We start from the raw sequence: 5,664 nt of genomic DNA, 5'->3' as shown, positions 1-5,664 counted from the left end.
TGCTGTCTCATGGATCTTGGACTCTCAGCTTCCTGAACTGTAAAATATAAGTTTCTGTGATATGTTACTATCACAGCACAAAATAACAGAATTTGTAACTTTCTAATTAAAAATAAATGTCCATTACAAGTTTTTTCACAATCAAGATTCCAAACAACAATTTCAGAATTTCCAAATTAAGACTAGAGAGCCTAGGCAACCATCATTCATTTGTTGAATTGGTCCCTTAATTTTTGTAGGTAGAGATTTTGTTTGTAAGCTTAGTGTTCAATAACCCAAATTTGCTAAAAAGATTCAAAAGATGACCTTTTTAAACATTCAATTGATTGGATATTTTGATTTAAGATTTCCAACTGGTTTTAGGCAAAACACAATAATGACTTGCCAGGCTCATTTCCAAAATATTTGATACCATTTTTCAAGAGGATTCACAAAGTTTTTATAAGTCTCAAATATTTGTAAAATCTGAAAAAATCAAAACGAGAATGAAAAGCACAGTTCTGTGCTGAAGTATTTTTAATAGTTTAATTACTTTATTTAGATATCAAAGTGTTTGATAGTTTTCACATCTATTAATTTGATGGGTTGACTATTGCAGTTTATTTGGATGTAGTTAGGAGCTATGTTTTCAGAAATGCCGATTCCAAGTTCATGTCTGATAATGGATTTCTTAATTTAGCAAGAAAATTGCTTTTACCATTATGCCACAGCCCACTAAAATGGGCCTCCTTATCATTATCACAATAACAACTAAACTTATCTGAAATCTTAAATGTTTTCACCAAATTTATAAAGCAATCATAATACTCTCAAATGTCTCATCTTTTTTTTTTTATTTGCTCTAATTGGTACACATGACAGTAGAATGAATTTTGATACATCTTACATAAATGGAGTACAAGTTCTCACTCCTCTGCTTGTACACAAAGTAGTATCATCACATTCATGTAATCATATATGTACATAATTATATCCAATTAATTCTATTACCCTTCTTACACCATATCTGCTCCCTTCCCTTCCCTCCTCTCTGTGCAACCTCAAGTACATCTATTCTTCCCTAGCCCCTACCTCCTTATTGTGAGTTGGCATTCACATGTCAGAGAAAACCTTCAGCCTTTGGTGTTTTGGATTGGCTTATTTAGCTTAGCATGATATTCTGCAGCTCCATCCATTTACCTGCAAATGACATCATTTCATTGCTCTAAGGCTGAGTAATATTCCATTGTGTATATACACATTTTCTTTTTTTCACTAAATTATTTATTCTAATTTGTTATACATGATGGCAGAATGCATTTCATTTCATATTGCACATATGAAACACAATTTTTCAAGTCACTGGTTGTACACAAAGTATTTTCACACTTTTCATATCCTCAAATGTGTACTTAGGGTAATGATGTCTAACTCATACCACCATCATTCCTACCACATTTCCTTTATCCATTCATCTGTTGAAGGGCATCTAGGTTCCATAGTTTGGCTTTTGTGAATTGAGCTACTATCAAGATTGATGTGGCTGTGTCACTGTAGTATGCTAATTTTAAGTCCTTTGGGTATAATCCAAGGAATGGGTTAGTTGGGTCAAATGGGGCTTCCACTCCAAGTTTTCTGAGAAATCTCTATACTGCTTTCCATAATGGTTGCACAAATTCGCAGTCCCACTAGCAATACCTTTTCCCCCACATCCTTGCCAAGACCTCTACAATAAAAACTGTAGAATGCTAAAGAAAAAAAAGTGAAGAGGACCTTAGAAGATGAAAAGATCTCCCATGCTTTTGAATAGGCAGAATTAATATTGTCAAAATGGCCAAACTACCAAAAGCATTACATAGATTTAATGCACTTTCTACTAAAATCCCAGTGACATTTCTTATATAAATAGAAAAAAACAATTGTGAAATTCATTTGGAAAAATTAGAGACCCAGAATAGACAAAGCAATCCTTGGCAAGAAAAGTGAAGTAGGAGGCACCACAATACTAGACCTTAAATTGTACTACAGAGCCATAGTAACAAATACAGTTAACTTGTACTAGACAAAGGCACCAAAAACATTCATTGGAGAAAACAAACCCTCTTCAACAAATGGTGCTGGGAAAACTGGAATTGCATATATCTCACTCTGCACAAAATTCAACTCAAAGTGGATCGAAGACTTAGGAACTAGAACAGAGACCTATGTCTAATAGCAGAAAGAGTGGCCCTAAATCTTTACCAGGTAGGCTTAGGAATGGATTTCCTTAACAAGACTCCTAAAGTATAAGATGTAAAATCAAGAATCAATAAATGGTATGGATTCAAACTAGAAAGCTTCTTGTCAACAAAGGAAACAATAAAGTGAAAAGAGAGCCTATAGAATGGGAGACTATCTTCACCACATGTACCTTAGATAGAGCATTAATCTCCAGGACATAAAGAGAACTCAAAAAACCCAAATTATCCAATCAGTAAATGGGCAAAGGAACTGAACAGAGAGTTTACAGAAAAAGAAATACAATCAATCAACAAATATATAAAAAGCTGTTCAACATCTCTAACAATTAGGGAAATGCAAATCAAAACTAAGATTTCATCTCACTCCAGTCAGCATGCCAATTTTGAAGACTATAAGCAATAATAAATGTCTCATCTTAACAGAGTGAAATTCTGGATATATTTGTTTTCATGTCTTGAAAGAAGAAAATATAAATCATTAGATAATTTCTAAGTTTGATTTCTTCTGAGTGATCCTTAGTTTAATGATATTGTTATGAAATCATCACATTTCAAACATCTTTTAAACATGAAGCTATTCCTTTATTCATGAAATCAAATGCAATAACAGGAATACATGTGATCATAAAAATTCAGAACCAAAAATGAGATTAGTACAGGACAGTTATTATTCTCAATGAAATGGTATATCTCAAGAATAAATGCATAAATTCACATTCTGGAACTGCATGCATTAAACAAATACCTTTATGTTTAAAAATGTCTAACATTTTGAGTAGGTACCAATGTTTTCTGATTTTCACATGATCAGGAGTATCATCAATTCAAGCCCCGCGGTGAATATAAATACCGGTAAAAAAGCTACACAATCATCAACTTTCTTGACTTCCAGAAATGTAGCCCTTAACATTTAATATCCACATTCAATTTTTTTCAGTGTATTTCTCCTAAAGGAAATACTGAAAATAAAATGTTTATCAAATCATATAATGAATTATATAAGGCAGTGAAGTGGAACATACTTGTAATCCCAGCAACTTTGGAAGCTGAGGCGGGAGTATCAAAAATTTGGTCATGGTGAAAACCAGCGTTTGAAACTTTCCCCATCCAGTTTGATAAATGTCAGTACATTATGTTGTGCTTCACTTGATGTTCTGTTCTTGTGGGAAAACTGATCTATAGAAGAGAGAGGTTTTTATTATAAAACCTTAGAAGCTGTATCACAATAATTAAGCCATCAGGCATCTTTGTATGGGAGTTATGGCAGCCACCTTCTCAGCTAAACGTTATTGAGAAGTTTACTATCACTCCAATGCTTGTTTGAAAATAAATTTTAAATAAATTTAAAATTTGAAAATATTTTGGAGTGCTGGGGATGTGGCTCAAGCGGTAGCATGCTCGCCTGGCGTGGGCAGGGCGCTGGGTTCTATCCTTAGCACCACATAAAAATAAACATATTGTGTCCACCGAAAACTAAAAAATATTTAAAAAAATTCTTTCTCTCTCTTAAAAATTATTTGGAAAGTAAATTCAATGAAATGCATTGAAACAGTCACTGTTCAATCCACAGAAGTAGTTTTGGTCAATCATCAAAGTCAAGAGAAACAACAGGCTCCTCTAAGCACCCGATTATTGAACTTTATGAATAAGCCAGTAGAAGCCACCTGGTACAGAGATCCATAAACTCCTAGGAGCCCCAAACACACTTCATCAGGAGTCAAGGCTTGGTGTGCACACACCACCTCAGCTGAAGGAAGCCATCCATTCAGTTTCCTCACTGTTCCATTAGGGTGCATGACAGTTCCCTGTCTTTATGCCTTCCAGTCACATTGCACCCTCAGGGTACATGGCTACCTGCTACTGCCTGCTAGAGACACTTCTCGTCATTATGCCAGTTTGGCAAAGTACAGTTTACCTAATTAGCTATTCCAAGGATGAGGCAAAGATGCTCCCTAGGGTTGTGCCATTATTATGGATCTGATGTCCTTCTGTCATCCTGTGAATTTGTCACAGGAGGATTCAATTCAGCATCAAATCCTCAAGTGTTTCTGGAGCTTGAGGAAATGTCACAGACCACCTATTAATCATGTCCCTTCATAGATAAAGTTAAAGTGAGTAAAATAAGCATCTAAAGGCCTGGGAAATGTTGGCTACTTCTGATTCATCTCCATTCATTTGGCCCTTCAGTTTCTTCTTCTTATTTACAATGAATTACAGAAGATCCTTCCAAATTAAAAGGCCTGATTCAGAAGGCTGTTTTTGAGCTAACTTACTTCTATATCAATGATACCAAATGCTCTCTGTGTCTCAAAATTTCAATTACTCATGTATGTTCCAATATTTCATGAGAGGACCCGATCATGTGGTACCTATTATTTCACGTTATTTTATCTTTAATAGAAGTTACTTTTATCTAAGTATAAAATGATTCAAATTAGTTTTATGGAATAAAGCTATAAAAATGGGATGGAAGAAACACTTAGTAACCTAGAATCTCACACTCCAAAGAAAACCACTGTAGCATTTCCAGCTCTGGGAGTAGCAACATCAGTATGTGAGTGGGCATCTTTGTAACTGCATTCAGGAGAGAAATCTAAAAGGAGGAATAATCTAAGATTGAGAGTTACAGCAGGCTCTGCCTACAACTCTCTAAGGGGAATGTTTCCAAGTCTCAATCTCAGGAGTTTGAGCATCCATGTTCCCTGTCAATTGGACACCTACCCACCATCATCCTGAAACAGAGTACCACAACTCTGGAGTCACCTAAAAATACACACACACACACACACAGAACAAACAGGACAAACCAAGACCCCTTCTCCTATGCTCCCTTTTTAACCATGTAGTCTCTGTACTTCTCATTCTGATGGCTCTATTTAGAGACTGACTTGAGATTACATATATTCTCATAGCTGAAAACAACCATGCAAAGTGAAACTTTCAAATATTCACTGTTTATCACCATGTTTCCTCAAAAACTCCTTAAAGGCAATATACCAATGACATGGGAGTCTGGGTTTTAGGAGAAAAGTGGATGGAAGATATGAACAAGGGTATTCAGCTCCTGACTCAGGGAAGTAGAGAAGTGGAGAGGCATTTTTCCATCTTTACCACCACAACACCCCCAAACTGGAAAGGGATTGGGAAGGACAGTTTGAATGAAGAAAGGCAAATTTGCCCTCTGTAAATTGCCCACACCCCCAAGGCACAAAAAGTCCTCTCAGCAAAAGCCAAATGTAAAACCTGATCTAGAATTACAAAGAAGAAATGGTTTTGAATTCACTGGGAATAAATGATGCATTTTTCCCCCATAAAGAGTATGTTAAAGAACCTCAAAACCCATATTGCAGATAAGCTTCTCAATACTTTTAATGATCCATGAAGTTATCAGATATGTTATCTGATAAGCAGAGATTTTTATTTTTTTATTAATATAGTTAATGGA

Source organism: Marmota monax, unplaced genomic scaffold (assembly GCF_021218885.2).
Source record: "Marmota monax isolate L192 unplaced genomic scaffold, Marmota_monax_Labrador192_F-V1.1 WCK01_AAM20220418_F8-fsc00013, whole genome shotgun sequence".
In the NCBI taxonomy this organism is placed as follows: domain Eukaryota; kingdom Metazoa; phylum Chordata; class Mammalia; order Rodentia; family Sciuridae; genus Marmota; species Marmota monax.
This window is presented reverse-complemented; position numbering follows the sequence as displayed.